This window comes from Ascaphus truei, unplaced genomic scaffold (assembly GCF_040206685.1).
Source record: "Ascaphus truei isolate aAscTru1 unplaced genomic scaffold, aAscTru1.hap1 HAP1_SCAFFOLD_1910, whole genome shotgun sequence".
Lineage (NCBI taxonomy): Eukaryota > Metazoa > Chordata > Amphibia > Anura > Ascaphidae > Ascaphus > Ascaphus truei.
In genome coordinates, this window is record NW_027454814.1 from 39,998 (window position 1) to 58,756 (window position 18,759).

The window sequence follows — 18,759 nt, forward strand, 5'->3', positions numbered from 1 at the left end:
CTCAGCACTGCCCCCCTCCCTTCTCTCCTCCAGTAATGCCGGGTCTCCCCTTTCCTTAGCACTGTCCCCCTCCCTTCTCTCCTCCAGTAATGCCGGGCCTCCCCTTCCCTCAGCACTGCCCCCCTCCCTTCTCTCCTCCAGTAATGCCGGGCCTCCCCTACTCTCAGCACTGCCCCCCTCCATTCTCTCCTCCAGTAATGCTGGGCCTCCCCTTCCCTCAGCACTGCCCCCCTCCCTTCTCTCCTCCAGTAATGCCGGGCCTCCCCTTCCCTCAGCACTGCCCCCCTCCCTTCCCTCCTCCAGTAATGCCGGGCCTCCCCTTCCCTCAGAACTGCCCCCCTCCCTTCTCTCCTCCAGTAATGCCGGGCCTCCCCTTCCCTCAGCACTGCCCCCCTCCCTACTCTCCTCCAGTAATGCCGGGCCTCCCCTTCCCTCAGCACTGCCCCCCTCCCTTCCCTCCTCCAGTAACGCCGGGCCTCCCCTTCCCTCAGCACTGCCCCCCTCCCTTCTCTCCTACAGTAATGCCGGGCCTCCCCTTCCCTCATCACTGCCCCCATCCCTTCTCTCCTCCAGTAATGCTGGGCCTCCCCTTCCCTCAGCACTGCCCCCCTCCCTTCTCTCCTCCAGTAATGCCGGGCCTCCCCTTCCCTCAGCACTGCCCCCCTCCCTTCTCTCATCCAGTAATGCCGGGCCTCCCCTTCCCTCAGCACTGCCCCCCTCCCTTCTCTCCCCCAGTAATGCCGGGCCTCCCCTTTCCTCAGCACTGCCCTCCTCCCTTCTCTCCTCCAGTAATGCCGGGCCTCCCCTTCCCTCATCACTGCCCCCCTCCCTTCTCTCCTCCAGTAATGCCGGGCCTCCCCTTCCCTCAGCACTGCCCCCCTCCCTTCTCTCCTCCAGTAATGCCGGGCCTCCCCTTCCCTCAGCACTGCCCCCCTCCCTTCTCTCCTCCAGTAATGCCGGGCCTCCCCTTTCCTCAGCACTGCCTCCCTCCCTTCTCTCCTCCAGTAATGCCGGGCCTCCCCTTCCCTCAGCACTGCCCCCCTCCCTTCTCTCCTCCAGTAATGCCGGGCCTCCCCTTCCCTCAGCAATGCCCCCTCCCTTCTCTCCTCCAGTAATGCCGGGCCTCCCCTTCCCTCAGCACTGCCCCCCTCCCTTCTCTCCATCAGTAATGCCGGGCCTCCCCTTCCCTCAGCACTGCCCCCCTCCCTTCTCTCCTCCAGTAATGCCGGGCCTCCCCTTCCCTCAGCACTGCCCCCCTCCCTACTCTCCTCCAGTAATGCCGGGCCTCCCCTACTCTCAGCACTGCCCCCCTCCCTTCCCTCCTCCAGTAATGCCGGGCCTCCCCTTCCCTCAGCACTGCCCCCTTCCCTTCTCTCCTCCAGTAATGCCGGGCCTCCCCTTCCCTCAGCACTGCCCCCCTCCCTTCTCTCATCCAGTAATGCCGGGCCTCCCCTTCCCTCAGCACTGCCCCCCTCCCTTCTCTCCCCCAGTAATGCCGGGCCTCCCCTTTCCTCAGCACTGCCCCCCTCCCTTCTCTCCTCCAGTAATGCCGGGCCTCCCCTTCCCTCAGCACTGCCCCCTCCCTTCTCTCCTCCAGTAATGCCGGGCCTCCCCTTCCCTCAGCACTGCCCCCCTCCCTTCTCTCCATCAGTAATGCCGGGCCTCCCCTTCCCTCAGCACTGCCCCCCTCCCTTCTCTCCTCCAGTAATGCCGGGCCTTTCCTTTCCTCAGCACTGTCCCCCTCCCTTCTCTCCTCCAGTAATGCCGGGCCTCCCCTTCCCTCAGCACTGCCCCCCTCCCTTCTCTCCTCCAGTAATGCCGGGCCTCCCCTACTCTCAGCACTGCCCCCCTCCATTCTCTCCTCCAGTAATGCCGGGCCTCCCCTTCCCTCAGCACTGCCCCCCTCCCTTCTCTCCTCCAGTAATGCCGGGCCTCCCATTCCCTCAGCACTGCCCCCCTCCCTTCTCTCCTCCAGTAATGCCGGGCCTCCCATTCCCTCAGCACTGCCCCCCTCCCTTCTCTCCTCCAGTAATGCCGGTCCCTCCCCTTCCCTCAGCACTACCCCCCTCCCTTCTCTCCTCCAGTAATGCCGGGCCTCCCCTTCCCTCAGCACTGCCCCCCTCCCTTCTCTCCTCCAGTAATGCCGGGCCTCCCCTTCCCTCAGCACTGCCCCCCTCCCTACTCTCCTCCAGTAATGCCGGGCCTCCCCTTCCCTCAGCACTGCCCCCCTCCCTTCCCTCCTCCAGTAATGCTGGGCCTCCCCTTCCCTCAGCACTGCTCCCCTCCCTTCTCTCCTCCAGTAATGCCGGGCCTCCCCTTCCCTCAGCACTGCCACCCTCCCTTCTCTCATCCAGTAATTCCGGGCCTCCCCTTCCCTCAGCACTGCCCCCCTCCCTTCTCTCCCCCAGTAATGCCGGGCCTCCCCTTTCCTCAGCACTGCCCCCCTCCCTTATCTCCTCCAGTAATGCCGGGCCTCCCCTTCCCTCAGCACTACCCCCCTCCCTTCTCTCCTCCAGTAATGCCGGGCCTCCCCTTCCCTCAGCACTGCCCCCCTCCCTTCTCCCCTCCAGTAATGCCGGGCCTCCCCTTCCCTCAGCACTGCCCCCCTCCCTTCTCTCCTCCAGTAATGTCGGGCCTCCCCTTCCCTCAGCACTGCCCCCCTCCCTTCTCTCCTCCAGTAATGCTGGGCCTCCCCTTCCCTCAGCACTGCCCCCCTCCCTTCTCTCCTCCAGTAATGCCGGGCCTCCCCTTCCCCCAGCACTGCCCCCCTCCCTTCTCTCCTCCAGTAATGCCGGGCCTCCCCTTCCCTCAGCACTGCCCCCCTCCCTTCTCTCCTCCAGTAATGCCGGGCCTCCCCTTCCCTCAGCACTGCCCCCCTCCCTTCTCTCCTCCAGTAATGCCGGGCCTCCCCTTCCCTCAGCACTGCCCCCCTCCCTTCTCTCCTCCAGTAATGCCGGGCCTCCCCTTCCCTCAGCACTGCCCCCCTCCCTTCTCTCCTCCAGTAATGCCGGGCCTCCCCTTCCCTCGGCACTGCACCCTCCCTTCTCTCCTCCAGTAATGCCGGGCCTTCCCTTCCCTCGGCACTGCCCCCCTCCCTTCTCTCCTCCAGTAATGCCGGGCCTCCCCTTCCCTCAGCACTGCCCCCATCCCTTCTCTCCTCCAGTAATGCCGGGCCTCCCCTTCCCCCAGCACTGCCCCCATCCCTTCTCTCCTCCAGTAATGCCGGGCCTCCCCTTCCCTCAGCACTGCCCCCCTCCCTGCTCTCCTCCAGTAATGCCGGGCCTCCCCTTCCATCAGCACTGCCCCCCTCCCTTCTCTCCTCCAGTAATGCCGGGCCTCCCCTTCCCTCAGCACTGCCCCCCTCCCTTCTCTCCTCCAGTAATGCCGGGCCTCCCCTTTCCTCAGCACTGTCCCCCTCCCTTCTCTCCTCCAGTAATGCCGGGCCTCCCCTTCCCTCAGCAATGCCCCCCTCCCTTCTCTCCTCCAGTAATGCCGGGCCTCCCCTTCCCTCAGCACTGCCCCCCTCCCTACTCTCCTCCAGTAATGCCGGGCCTCCCCTTCCCTCAGCACTGCCCCCCTCCCTTCTCTACTCCAGTAATGCCGGGCCTCCCCTTCCCTCAGCACTGCCCCCCTCCCTTCTCTCATCCAGTAATGCCGGGCCTCCCCTTCCCTCAGCACTGCCCCCCTCCCTTCTCTCCCCCAGTAATGCCGGGCCTCCCCTTTCCTCAGCACTGCCCTCCTCCCTTCTCTCCTCCAGTAATGCCGGGCCTCCCCTTCCCTCAGCACTGCCCCCCTCCCTTCTCTCCTCCAGTAATGCCGGGCCTCCCCTTCCCTCAGCACTGCCCCCCTCCCTTCTCTCCTCCAGTAATGCCGGGCCTCCTTTTCCCTCAGCACTGCCCCCCTCCCTTCTCTCCTCCAGTAATGCCGGGCCTCCCCTTCCCTCAGCACTGCCCCCCTCCCTTCTCTCATCCAGTAATGCCGGGCCTCCCCTTCCCTCAGCACTGCCCCCCTCCCTTCTCTCCCCCAGTAATGCCGGGCCTCCCCTTTCCTCAGCACTGCCCCCCTCCCTTCTCTCCTCCAGTAATGCCAGGCCTCCCCTTCCCTCAGCACTGCCCCCTCCCTTCTCTCCTCCAGTAATGCCGGGCCTCCCCTTCCCTCAGCACTGCCCCCCTCCCGTCTCTCCATCAGTAATGCCGGGCCTCCCCTTCCCTCAGCACTGCCCCCCTCCCTTCTCTCCTCCAGTAATGCCGGGCCTCCCCTTTCCTCAGCACTGTCCCCCTCCCTTCTCTCCTCCAGTAATGCCGGGCCTCCCCTTCCCTCAGCACTGCCCCCCTCCCTTCTCTCCTCCAGTAATGCCGGGCCTCCCCTACTCTCAGCACTGCCCCCCTCCATTCTCTCCTCCAGTAATGCCGGGCCTCCCCTTCCCTCAGCACTGCCCCCCTCCCTTCTCTCCTCCAGTAATGCCGGGCCTCCCATTCCCTCAGCACTGCCCCCCTCCCTTCTCTCCTAAAGTAATGCCGGGCCCTCCCCTTCCCTCAGCACTGCCCCCCTCCCTTCTCTCCTCCAGTAATGCCGGGCCTCCCCTTCCCTCAGCACTGCCCCCCTCCCTTCTCTCCTCCAGTAATGCCGGGCCTCCCCTTCCCTCAGCACTGCCCCCCTCCCTTCTCTCCTCCAGTAATGCCGGGCCTCCCCTTCCCTCAGCACTGCCCCCCTCCCTTCCCTCCTCCAGTAATGCCGGGCCTCCCCTTCCCTCAGCACTGCTCCCCTCCCTTCTCTCATCCAGTAATGCCGGGCCTCCCCTTCCCTCAGCACTGCCCCCCTGCCCCCCTCCCTTCTCTCCTCCAGTAATGCCGGGCCTCCCCTTCCCTCAGCACCGCCCCCCTCCCTTCTCTCCTCCAGTAATGCCGGGCCTCCCCTTCCCTCAGCACTGCCCCCCTCCCTTCTCTCCTCCAGTAATGCCGGGCCCTCCCCTTCCCTCAGCAATGCCCCCCTCCCTTCTCTCCTCCAGTAATGCCGGGCCTCCCCTTCCCTCAGCACTGCCCCCCTCCCTTCTCTCCTCCAGTAATGCTGGGCCTCCCCTTCCCTCAGCACTGCCCCCCTCCCTTCTCTCCTCCAGTAATGCGGGGCCTCCCCTTCCCTCAGCACTGCCCCCTCCGTTCTCTTTCTCTCCTCCAGTAATGCCGGGCCTCCCCTCCCTCAGCACTGCCCCCCTCCCTTCTCTCCTCCAGTAATGCTGGGCCTCCCCTTCCCTCAGCACTGCCCCCCTCCCTTCTCTCCTCCAGTAATGCGGGTCCTCCCCTTTCCTCAGCACTGCCCCCTCCGTTCTCTTTCTCTCCTCCAGTAATGCCGGGCCTCCCCTTCCCTCAGCACTGCCCCCCTCCCTTCTCTCCTCCAGTAATGCCGGGCCTTCCCTTCCCTCAGCACTGCCCCCCTCCCTTCTCTCCTCCAGTAATGCCGGACCTCCCCTTCCCTCAGCACGGCCCCCTCCCTTCTCTCCTCCAGTAATGCCGGGCCTCCCCTTCCCTCAGCACTGCCCCCATCCCTTCTCTCCTCCAGTAATACCGGGCCCTCCCCTTCCCTCAGCACTGCCCCCTCCCTTCTCTCCTCCAGTAATGCCGGGCCCTCCCCTTCCCTCAGCACAGCCCCCCTCCCTTCTCTACTCCAGTAATACCGGGCCTCCCCTTCCCTCCTCCAGTAATGCCGGGCCTCCCCTTCCCTCAGCACTGCCCCCCTCCCTTCTCTCCTCCAGTCTGTGTGTGTGTGTGACTGCCCCCTCCTAGTCTGTGTGTGTGTGTGTGACTGCCCCCCTCCCAGTCTGTGTGTGTATGACTGCCCCCCTCCCAGTGTGTGTGTGACTGCCCCCTCCCAGTCTGTGTGTGTGACTGCCCCCCCTCCCAGTGTGTGTGTGACTGCCCCCCTCCCGGTGTGTGTGACTGCCCCCCCTCCCAGTGTGTGTGTGACTGCCCCCCTCCCAGTCTGTGTGTGTGACTGCCCCCCCTCCCAGTCTGTGCGTGTGTGACTGCCCCCCTCCCAGTCTGTGTGTGTGTGACTGCCCCCCCTCCCAGTCTCTGTTTGTGTGACTGCCCCCCCCTCCCAGTCTGTGTGTGTGTGATTGCCCCCCCTCCCAGTCTGTGTGTGTGACTGCCCCCCTCCCAGTCTGTTTGTGTGTGACTGCCCCCCCCCTCCCAGTGTATGTGTGACTGCACCCTCCCAGTCTGTGTGTGTGTGTCTGCCCCCTCCCATTCTGTGTGTGTGTCTGCCCCCCTCCCATTCTGTATGTGTGTGTGTGTGTGTGTGTGTGACTGCCCCCCCTCCCAGTGTGTGCGTGACTGCCCCCCCTCCAAATGTGTGTGTGTGACTGCCCCTCCCCCAGTGTGTGTGACTGCCCCCCTCCCAGTGTGTGTGTGTGACTGCCCCCCTCCCAGTGTGTGTGTGACTGCCCCCTTCCCAGTGTGTGTGTGACTGCCCCCCTCCCAGTGTGTGTTTGTGTGTGTTTGTGTGTGTGTGTGTGTGTGTGTGTGTGACTGCCCCCACTCCCAGTGTGTGTGTGACTGCCCCCCTCCCAGTGTGTGTGTGACTGCCCCCCTCCCATTGTGTGTGTGTGTGTGTGTCACTGCCCTCCCTCCCAGTGTGTGTGTGACTGCCCCCTCCTAGTGTGTGTGTGACTGCCCCCCTCCCAGTGTGTGTGTGACTGCCCCCCTCCCAGTGTGTGTGTGACTGCCCCCCCTCCCAGTGTGTGTGTGTGTGTGTGTGTGTGTGTGTGTGTGTGTGTGTGTGTGTGTGTGTATGTGTGTGTGTGTGTGTGTGTGTGTGACTGCCCCCCGCCCAGTGTGTGTGTGACTGCCCCTCCTCCCAGTGTGTGTGTGACTGCCCCCCTCCCAGTGTGTGTGTGTGACTGCCCCACCTCCCAGTGTGTGTGTGTGACTGCCCCCCCTCCCAATGTGTGTGTGTGACTGCCCCCTCCCAGTGTGTGTGTGTGTGTGTGACTGCCCCCCCTCCCAGTCTGTGTGTGTGTGACTGCCCCCCCTCCCAGTCTTTGTGTGTGTGACTGCCCCCCCTCCCAGTCTGTGTGTGTGACTGCCCCCCCTCCCAGTGTATGTGTGACTGCCCCCTCCCAGTCTGTGTGTCTGTGTCTGTCTGCCCCCTCCCACTGTGTGATGCCCCTCTCCCAATGTGTGTATGTGCCCCCTCCAAGATTGTGTGTGTGTGTGTCTGCCCCGTCCCATTCTGTGTGTGTGTGTTTGTGACTGCCCCCCTCCCAGTGTCTGTGTGTATCAGTGACAGAATGTATACAGACACCAACCCACTCACCCACGTGTCAGTCAGTCACCCACCCATATGTCAGGCAGTCAGTCACCCACCCACCCACGTGTCAGGCAGTCTACCACCCACACACGTGTCAGTCAGTCACCCACCCACGTGTCAGTCAGTCACCCACCCACGTGTCAGTCAGTCACCCACCCACGTGTCAGTTAGTCACCCACCCACGTGTCAGGCAGTCAACCCAAGTGTCAGGCAGTCACCCACCCAAGTGTCAGGCAGTCACCCACCCAAGTGTCAGGCAGTCAAGTGTCAGGCAGTCTCCCATGAGTTTCAGGCAGTCTCCCAAAAAGTCCCCCACACAAGTGTCGGCCAGTCTCCCACCCACCCACCCACCCATCCAAATGTCAGGCAGTCACACACACACACACACACACACACACACACACACACACACACACACACACACACACACACACACAGACACAGACACAGACACAGACAGACACACACAGACACACACACAGACACACACAGACACACACACAGACACACACACACACTGATTCACACACACACAGACACAGACACAGGCACGCACGCACACGCACACACACACACACACACACGTAACAAGGTTAGTAAAGTATAAATGTAATACAATAAATCAACTGTTAATGTAAAAAAAAAATGTTTTAAAATAAATAATAATATAATTGTGTCCCCCGGTTTTTCATTTTCAAAATCTGGTCACCCGAAGAATAGATATGACACGGCCTTCTCCTGCCGGCACCTCTTAGTTTTATTTCCCCTTCTGTTATCCATATTCTGTATGTCCGGCTACAGGAAGGGTCAGGAGACAGGGCGGACAGAGGCAGGAGAAACCCATCTGGCTCCGGCCTTGATTGTCCCTACTAATACAAACATACAACCCCTCACTGAATAACATAGCCCTAATCCCATGTAATAATCCTGGGTGTAAAAAAATAATGGTTTTATGAATACTGTAATGGTTTATTAGGGACCTAGGAGGTGGGTAGTGGGGCTGTTATGTGTATTTTTGTTTATTGTGGGTAGTGGGGGTGGGTGAACGGGGTATTGGCCCCAAGGATGGGTGTTTAGGCCTACCGGGTGGGGGGGGTAGCGGGAGGGGTTAACCCCTTCATTACCTTAGCGGTATTAACCGCTAAGTTAAAGAATAGGTTAAGTCATCCCGCAACCCCCTGGCAAGGCCTAAACATTAACCCAGGGCCAAATATCACCTTAACCCACCCCCGCTACCCACAATAAGCCTGGCACGGGTGTATAACCCCTTCATTGCCTTGGCGGTAATGAAGTTGCCTGTAAATGCATTTTTTATGCATCGGATTCCTGCCGGGGGTCTCTGGTGCTGATATTAATGGATATCAGCTCCGGGACACATGCATTTTATTTTCATCGCAGCTTCACCCCAGCTTCTTGCCAACTTTTGTGGCTGGACAATTTGGAGAAGAAACAGCAATTTTAAAGTGGCGATCAGCCGCAATAAGCTGATCAGGGCTTATAGAATTGAGCGTGTTTGAAAAACTGGCGATCAGTGCCGAAAAGTGGCTTATCACCGCGTGTCTGCCGATTAATTTTTTTCCGGCCAAAAAAACGGTTATTTTTGCTCTAATCGCCAGCTTCTCTGGGCTTACTGAATCGCTGTAGAATTTTTTGGCGATAAGCTGGTGATAAGTGGCTTATCGCTGTTTACTGCATGAGGGCCTTAGGGAGGATTTGTTCCTGTAAAGTACACCTAGTTTGGCATAGGATTTGGATGTCAGGGTATCAATGTGCAACCCAAATGTTAAATGGGAGTTGAACTATATGCCCAGATATTTCAAACCAGTAACAGGGTCTAGGATGGTATTAGAGTTGGTTTTTATCTGAAGCTCTGTCATTGGTAGCTTTAGCAATTTAGCTCTGGTCCCAAATACCATTGTTACAGTCTTGTCAGTGTTTAAAATCAGTTTGTTTTAAGAAATCCAGTTTCAAGTCTCAATAAATCAGATTGAATATGTGTTCAAGGTCAGAGAGGCGAGGGCTGCGTGCATATAGGATAAGATCTAAGGCCTCTCACAATAACCCGTTAGGAATATTAATTCCTCATCTATCCGACATAAGTATAAAATATACTCTAACCAAGACCCCTAATACAGAGTTACCCACCTTATACGGGAGCAGCTGCCAGACGAGTACAGTAAATGTATCTTATTTCTTTTGCCACTGGAGGGCAGCGTGGAGTTACACGGAGTGGCGCCCGTAAGGACGACATGCCAGTTAGGCGGAAGGAGAAGCGCACACACTTTTATGTGAAACGGATAGATTTGGGGAGGGATTTAGGAGTCTGAGTAACAAAATTAACCATTTAAATATGCACAGATTTTATCCCACTTTTGGAAATTAGGGATGTTGCCTAAAAGTTTGAGAATGCACAAAGTGCCACCCGTGGGCTTTAATGAAGCAGCATTTGTGGGCTAAGGGGAACAGCATTCTGTATAAAGGTATTTTGGGTTCGATATAAATAATTGATGCCAAAAACTAATAATAAGTAAATAGTGAATGGAAAAATCTTCAACACAAATGTACAGAATGTGATATTCTGAGAGATCTTACAGATGTTATCAAATCCCACAATGAATATATAGAAAATGTCTGTATAGAACGAGTCAAACAAGAATATGCCAATAAAACGTTTAATTGGGAGATACAGGGGCCACAATTCAGGTCATTTAGCTGAAAGAATAGAAGCCGGTCAGCCGGTAGAGCAGGTCAGCCGGTCAGCCAGTCAGCCGGTCAGCCAGTCAGCCAGTAGAGCAGGTCAGCCTTTCAGCCGGTAGAGCAGGTCAGCCGTTCAGCCAGTAGAGCAGGTCAGCCGTTCAGCCGGTAGAGCAGGTCAGCCGGTCAACCAGTAGAGCAGGTCAGCCGGTAGAGCAGGTCAGCCGGTCAGCTCTGAGATCAGCATTACTTATATCCCCTAAACATTGTCCCCTGCATGTAATACTGCAGAACAGCCTGCACTGCATATACTGTACATGAGATACTTAACCCTTTCTTTTCGCTCGACTCTAATCTGAATGATTTTCTAATTGGTTTGTAATTAGAGAGATATTTGTAGCAGAATCCCATGTATGTTCTTTTTACCTTTTTAGATATCGTTTTGTGTAATAAAAGATATGAGATCAGAGGGGCTTCCTGTTTGCACTTGTGTTTTGGCAGAAGTGTACTGCACCGACACACTTTATTCGAGCAAATACCCAGTATGTACCTGGCAGATACCTGGAATGCGCCGCTCCTCACCTCTGACAAGCCCCGTTGCGTTTGCCTTCCCAGCCTGGGTTCATGCCTGGCTGACGGGCGGCTGATCTGTTAAATGATAATGATTAGGATTTAATAGGCTGCAATGCTTCGCGTGTCTACCAGATGGCATAAATTCATGAATTGTAATGCAGTATATATATATATACTGTGCAGTATTGCAGCCAGCGGGAATAAAATGCTTCAATCCCTGCCTGGAAAATACCTCATTGCAATCGGGCAGAAAACAGTCACAAACCTCAATACACCCGGGTATACCCGAATTCGTAGGACTAGCTGAGCTCGAATAAAGTGTGTCGCCAGTGTATATGTGGCCCTATAAATCTCCCTCACACCCGGGCTTGGCAGCGTGACACTAGTGCAGCGTCCTGGGGAAGAATCACTGAGCTGTTAGCAATAGATACAACGTATAGAAAAGACACTACACATAGGTTTGATTAAAGAGAGTATTTTATTGAAATAATGAATCTCTTTGCTGGTAGGGGCCTGCAGCACATTGCGGAGCGATATAGTAACACGCAGAGCAATGCATTGCAGGCCCCTCCGGCAGCAAAGAGGTGAAGACCAATGCAGGGTGTATAAAGATCTCACTGATAATTCATGCACAAAGGGCAGTTTTTTGCTTTGATCCAGAGGAAGGCGAAACATAACCCCTGCTGTGCAATGGGGGGAAAAAATTCCTTCCTGACCCCATTAAATGGCGATCGGATGGTCCCTGGATCACTGCGCAGTGAGATCAGATGGAGCAGCACAGATCAGCGTTGTTATACACAGGGGCACACTCAGTATATAGAGATGCGGGTGATGGGGCCCTTGTGCCCCTGTGTATAACTCACCTGCTCCCCCATCCCCCTGCATATCTATCCCATTCACCCCTTTTCCTCCCGCATACCTCGCAGGGCCGGCCGGCCATTAGGCGGTCGCCTAGCGCGCAGAGGTCCTAGGGGCGCATTAATAATCATTATTATTTTTTCCTCTTATTATTTTATTTATTTATCTTTTTTTTTAAATTATTATTCTTTTTTTTATCCAGTATTTCGGCGCCCTTTTATTTTTATTTTGCGTCGCGCTGGGGTGCGGTCGCACCCCCTGCAGCCCCGATAGCTACGCCACTGTTTATTTTATTATTTTATTTATCTTATTATTTTTTATACAACTGGGGCACAAATTTTAAGTTTCGCCTCGGGCGCATGAAACCCGTGCTCCGGCCCTGCTCCTTGTTCTCTCTCACCCTCTCACGCCCAATATCCCTATCTCCCTCTAGTACCTGCCCCTCCCGCAGCCTTCCTGATCTTATCTGCCTCTCCTGCGGTCAAACCAACTTCTCAGGGCCCCTAGAATACCCCTGTATCTACGCCCTGGCTCCTCTGCTACCTGCTCCTGGCTACTTCTCCGCCTAAAAAAGGTGAAGCAGCAGATCTGTCCGCACCTCTCGTATTCTCCTACCTGCTCCCGGGGTCTTCTCCTCCGCCTAAAAAAGATGAAGCAGCAGATCCGGCCACACCTGTCGTATGCTCCTTGGTCATCGTACACCACATCTGCGTCATCGGCCGCCTTGTAGCCCACCTCATTGTTCCACTTGACGCCCGCTTTGTCGTATGCCTCGTCGTCCGCCTCGTAGCCCGCCTCGTCGTCTGGTGGCACAAAGGGCACCACCTTCGTGCGTGTCCTGATCTGCAGGAGACATGAAGTGTTTGTAACCAGGGACAGTGATACTCTGTATCGCAAGAGCTCCTGTGCCACTTATACCCCATCCCCAATACCCCGTTATACCGCCCTCCACAGGGCAAATACCCGATATACCCACCTCCCCAGGCCCAGTACCCAGTTATACAACCCTCCCAAGGCCCAGTACCCTGTTATACGCCCCTCCCCAGGCCCAGTACTCGTTATACCCACCTCACCAGGCCCAGTACCCGTTATACCCACCTCACCAGGCCCAGTACCCATTATATACCCCTCCCCAGAAGGTCATGTTTCTATTTATCAAAAATACATTGAGTTACCTCTGGTTTTCAGGCATGTCCTGGGGGAGTTATCACAGAGACACAGAAACGTCGCTGAGTTTGGTGAGTAACTCCCTTAACCTCTCAGCAGTTGAATTCCCCATTAGGCGCTTAGCATGTTAAAAACAAGCGTTGCTATTTCTCTGCATGAAGTTGCAGGTAATTGGAAGAGTTACACAGTGACGGCTATTTCATCACTCACCTTCTTCCCCCGAAACGGTCTTTTCTGTCTTATTTCCGGCTTCACATCGGATATCCATATCCATTCTTGGCCTCTGATCTGTATGCAAGGCAATGCTTTAAGACAGGGTTGCACAACCTTTTCCCCCTGCTCCCCCCTCCACCTTCCCCACCTTGTCTCCGACGTTCTGATGTAACGACGTCATGTGATATCACGTTGCTATGGCAATGCCACATCATGTGACGCCACGTTGCTGTCGCCAGAAGCCGCCGGAGACAAGGAAAGGGAACTTACAGAGGCCTTGCGCGCGATCTCCGGCATTTAATTTAAATGCTGTGGGGGAGAGCGAGGGGCCTCTGTAAGCGCCGAGCCCCTCCTCCCAAGAAAATGTCGTGCCCCTCGATTTGCGCACCCCTGCTTTAAGAGATATTCTGGGACCCTCCAACTCCTCCATCGGACCCTTCCTCATATTGACTGACCTTGCAGTGCTCTGCACTGACTTGCACTGACCTGCTATGGTGAGTCTCAAAATACCATGCTAACTCATTCTGAACATACATGTGTCCTTTCTACATGTTACTCAGCTTGTATGGGCCACAGACAGCTTTCCCGGGGTCCAGGACTAGTTTCCACCGGAGACACTCACCCATGGGTCGGCGACTTTGCGAGAACCCCCCCCCCCCCCCAACCTGTTTTCTCTTGCACTGCCATAGACAACAACATTTCGGCCTGCTGGTCTTTCTCAGGTAAAGTGGCTAAACCCACTAAATCCAGCAAAGAAAGGCCAGCAGCCGAAACATTGTAGTCTGTGGCACAATAAATTATCTTTTTTTATTCAAATCCGTGTGCCCTTTCCCATCAATCATATTGTATCCATTGGACGAAATGCCGCTCTTCCCTGAGACTAAGGGGCACCGGTAAAAGTATCACTACTTATTGTTTTTTTTTGGTGTGCAGCAAATCCCCATCATTTTTGCGTTCTCTTGCTCTGCCCCAATCTGACACACCACCTTGCTCTCTCACCCCCCTCTTAGACTCCCCCGTCACCCTTTCCTTCCTCAAATGTTGTCCTTTAATCAGATCTTACCCAAATTGTCTCCATCTCCCTTGGAAATGTTCTGTCTTTAAGCTGTGCGGCTCCTCTTGATCCGAACTTTCTTAGCTGACCCCTTTAGGTTTCGGCTCCGAGGGTCTAAAAAATAAGCGACTCCGAAAAGATGTGAAATATGCGCACGGGTCCTAATGGGGCACTGAGGGGGAGACTTAAATACTAGTAAATATAATCTACTGTGCTAACAAATATAATCTATTAACTAACAAATATAACTTATTAAACTAAGAAATATAATTTATTAAACTAACAAATATAACTTATTAAACTAAGAAATATAACTTTTTAAACTAAGAAATATAATTTATTAAACTAAGAAATATAACTTATTAAACTAAGAAATATAATTTATTAAACTAAGAAATATAACTTATTAAACTAAGAAATATAACTTATTAAACTTAGAAATATAATCTATTAAACTAAATAAATATCTATTAAACTAAATAAATATCTATTTAACTAAATAAATATAATCTATTTAAAAACAATACAATAAAAAGCTGGAGAAATTATATGTCAACCAAGCCACAGATGTGATGCCAATGAGCGTTGAACTCCTTGCAGATCCACCGTCAGCTGGTTGTGGCAGAAAGTGGTGACATGCAGTAGAACAGAGTGGTTGAGCTGTAACCACGGCAGTCAGGTCAGAAATCAACACAATATTTTTTGAAATTTAGAATGAGAATGTTCTGTATGTCACATTCTGGGCTCAGACTCTGAGCCCTGTCACATGTTAGCAGCTTGTGATAATAGAAAGTATCCATATACTGGGATGTGATAATAAACATGAAGGTCATTTTATACTGGGTCCCATAACCTGCTTTATATGAAGTATCATTTTACACTAATTAGTAGAGATGTTACATTTTGAAAAATAGCACTTCTGGCGACATTGTTCATTTTCTCTACAAATGATAAATGAAAAAGTTGGATAAAACGTTATATGTGTGTGTGCGCGCGCAATATATATATATAGAGGTATCAGTACCGTGTTAGCCGAGCTTCAATAATCAAAAAATAAATAGATGATACCGTTCTGTGGCTAACGAAATGCTTTTATTTGTGCGAGCTTTCGAGATACACTGATCTCTTCTTCCGGCGATGTTACAATGAATGAAGCAAGCAAAAGGTATACTTAAAAACAGTGTCTCTTGGAATGTTATCTGTGCTGGTCCTTCCCCCGGTGTGGATGTGTTTTATGCCTAGAGGTGTCAAAAGGTTCCTGAAAGCAAGTGATGAAAGAGTGTGTATGTGTATCAGTGTGAATGAAAATGAATGGAGAGCCCACAGTATATACAGTGCTTTACAAAAGGTGTGTGTGGAGTGGGAGTGGATATAAATGGTGTGGGTGGGTGTGGAAATGTGAGAGTTTGTAGCACAACTAAAAGTGTGTGTGGATACTTTGTGGTCCCTATTGATGTATAGGGATGGAAAAACAGTATTTGTATGTGTAAGAGACAGCTGTGTGTGCATACATATAGCACAGTATGTTAAATTACGCAGCGGGGTCATGTGACGTCACCCTCGTCAAATGCCGCTGCAGGTCACGTGACGCCGCATCAAGGTAAGGGGGGGGGGGGGCACGAGCACCAGCAGAGGGAAGGCAGGGGGGCGAGCTGCAAAAGTTTGTGCTCCCCTGGTATAACCAATAAATAATATAGCTGATATAGCAATTTGGTTGTGGCTAGAGAGAGATTATAATGGCAGTGAGAATTAGTGGTCAGAATTAATAACAGTGCAATTACTAAAAAGTAGCTGTAATAAAATAATAATAAACACTATGCCTAAACACAATAAAAGTCCAGAAACCTAGCTCTAATAGCTATGTTATAACTCAATCATAAAAGGATCCAATTCGGGCGTCCTCTGGAGCCCTGGCAGCTCTCTTCAGGGAAACAACCACCTCCTCGATAGATATCTAAACAAAAAAAAGAAGAGAAAGTGCCCGCTCCATGTGTAAATTCGGTTTAACAATTTCATTTCCTGGACAAGATAAAAATAGCAAACTCACAAACATCCGTTTGGTAAAAGCATTGTGTGAGACAGGCTCGGGCTCCGTGGTAATCCGGTGGTCAATCCGCAGCTCCAGACTTTGGACGATGACCGGGAAACTCGATAGGCTGTGCCCCTCGCAGTGTGGTCCTCCAGCAATCTGTGGTATATTGTGGTTCCACTGTAAATCCGATGTCTCGTCTTGGTCGCGTACCAACTTCCCTTCCGGCGTCAGGACGTATAGTGTGGCAATAGCAACGAGAAGAAAGTACTGAGGTGGGGTTGGATCCCCCTCGGTTATTTCTTGTTTTATTAATAAATAATTTACTATATTTTAATCTCTGGTGCGCATTGTGTGCATTTTTCTTCTTGTCTGTACAGTGCTTCAGATGCTGCATCTGAAAAAATGCCGGTGGATCGGGATGTGAGGTAGGGAATTGACGTCCGCGCTGGAACGTTATTGCCACGCCTCCAAATATTTATTGCCACGCCCCCAATCGCACCCGCTGCATACCCTGCAAAGCCATAAAAAAGCTCAGGCTTCAGCAAGTGTATTGCAGCGTGTGTGCCTTCCCTCCATCTGAAATACTATAGACGCAGCCTTATCGACGCTTACTAAATAGGCCCGTGTCTCTCTCTCTCTCTCTCTGTGTCTCTGTCTCTCTGTGTGTCTCTGTCTCTCTCTCTGTGTCTCTGTTTCTCTCTGTGTGTCTCTGTCTCTCTCTGTGTGTCTCTCTGTGTCTCTGTCTCTCTCTGTGTGTCTCTCTGTGTCTCTGTCTCTCTCTCTGTGTCTCTGTCTCTCTCTGTGTGTCTCTGTTTCTCTCTGTGTCTCTGTGTGTGTCTTTGTGTGTATCTCTGTCTCTCTCTGTGTCTCTGTGTGTGTCTCTGTGTCTCTCAAATCAATCAGCTTGATTGGCATGTCAAAAGAACATTTCAGTATTGCCAAAGCGTGAGTAATAGGGGGTGTGGGACAATGATTACACGAATACTAGGGGTACGGTATAATGGTTATACAGTACATTACTTTTGTCTCTCTCTCTCTCTCTGTGTCTCTCTCTCCCTATGTCCCTCTCTCATTCTCTGTCTCTCTCTCTCATTCTCTGTCTCTCTCTCTCATTCTCTGTCTCTCTCTCTCATTCTCTGTCTCTCTCTCATTCTCTGTCTCTCTCTCATTCTCTGTCTCTCTCTCATTCTCTGTCTCTCTCTCTCATTCTCTGTCTCTCTCTCATTCTCTGTCTCTCTCTCATTCTCTGTCTCTCTCTCATTCTCTGTCTCTCTCTCATTCTCTGTCTCTCTCTCATTCTCTGTCTCTCTCTCATTCTCTGTCTCTCTCTCATTCTCTGTCTCTCTCTCATTCTCTGTCTCTCTCTCTCATCCCTGTATGATAGGTATGTTCCAACTCTATTTTTTGCTCTTCTTTTCCGTTTGAGGAGGGAGTCCCTCACCTCTTCAGCCACACACCAGGAACGCTGGATTGCTTTCAGACGCTCGGAGAGGCGGATACAGTCGTGGATTGCAGGCACTGATTTACCTGGTAAGTACCGCAAACATGCTTGAACAAGGGCCGTAGACATTTTATTTGATGGTTTAGATCAGGCATGTCAAACATGCGGCCCGCGGGCCGCATGCGGCCCGCAACGGATATTTTTGCGGCCCCCTCACAACCAGCGTGGCAGTCGTGTGTGTTGGCGAGCGTGTGGGCGGCGGTTAAAAGTTTTGGCCGCGGGAGAAGCGAGCGCGGGTATGGGGGAAGCGAGCAGCACGGGCGGAAGTAATATCTGTCCTGCAGGGGCTGGAGGCGTACGGTGGCCGGGTGCAGTCAATCTGCACTCGTGCCTGTGTGGGAGGACACGGGGGCGGAGTCAAAACCCCGGCGGAGAGACTGCATTCTATTCTCTGTGTGTGTGTGTGTGTGTCACTGTGTGTGTGTGTCTGTGTGTGTGAGTGTCAGTGTCTGAGTGTCAGTGTCTGAGTGTGTGTGTGTGTGTGTGTGTGTGTGTGTGTGTGTGTGTGTGTGTGTGTGTGTGTGTGTGTGTGTGTGTGTGTGTGAAAAGCTGGCTGCTGGGACTGGAGTCGGACGGTGGCCGGGCACAGTCATCCTGCACACATGCCGTGTGTGGGAGGACAGCGGGGGCGGAGCCAACAGCTAAGATAGCTGCAAAAGACTTCTGTGAGACTGCCTCCTGCCTGGAATAAGGTAAGGACAAGGGGGGGGGGGGAGAGAGGCCGAGAGGATGATGGGGCATGGGGGGGGAGAGGATATGATGGGGCATGGGGGGGGAATATGATGATGGGGCATGGGGGGGGAATATGATGATGGGGCATGGGGGGGGGGAATATGATGATGGGGCATGGGGGGGGGGAATATGATGATGGGGCATGGGGGGGGGAATATGATGATGGGGCATGGGGGGGGGATATGATGATGGGGCATGGGGGGGGAATATGATGATGGGGCATGGGGGGGGAATATGATGATGGGGCATGAGGGGGGGGGAATATGATGATGGGGCATGGGGGGGGGAATATGATGATGGGCATGGGGGGAATATGATGATGGGGCATGGGGGGGGAATATGATGATGGGGCATGGGGGGGAATATGATGATGGGGCATGGGGGGGGAATATGATGATGGGGCATGGGGGGGGAATATGATGATGGGGCATGGGGGGGAATATGATGATGGGGCATGGGTGGGGGGAATATGATGATGGGGCATGGGTGGGGGGGAATATGATGATGGGGGAGGGGGAATATGATGATGGGGCATGGGGAGGGGGGAAATATGATGATGGGGCATGGGGGGGGGGAAATATGATGATGGGGCATGGGGGCCAGCCTGGGCAGATAAAGATGGGAGGCAGG

At 53.8% G+C, this 18,759-nt stretch overlaps 1 long non-coding RNA gene across 1 annotated transcript in view; it reads left to right on the forward strand.

Moving 5' to 3' along the window:
* The window catches only part of LOC142477065 (uncharacterized), a 49,556-nt gene extending 31,707 nt beyond the window's left edge, over positions 1–17,849 (forward strand). The window contains exons 3-4 of the long non-coding RNA XR_012792164.1: positions 16,274–16,321; positions 17,323–17,849. This is a non-coding gene — a long non-coding RNA (uncharacterized LOC142477065). The remainder of the gene's footprint in view (positions 1–16,273; positions 16,322–17,322) is intronic.
* Positions 17,850–18,759: the final 910 nt, after the last annotated feature.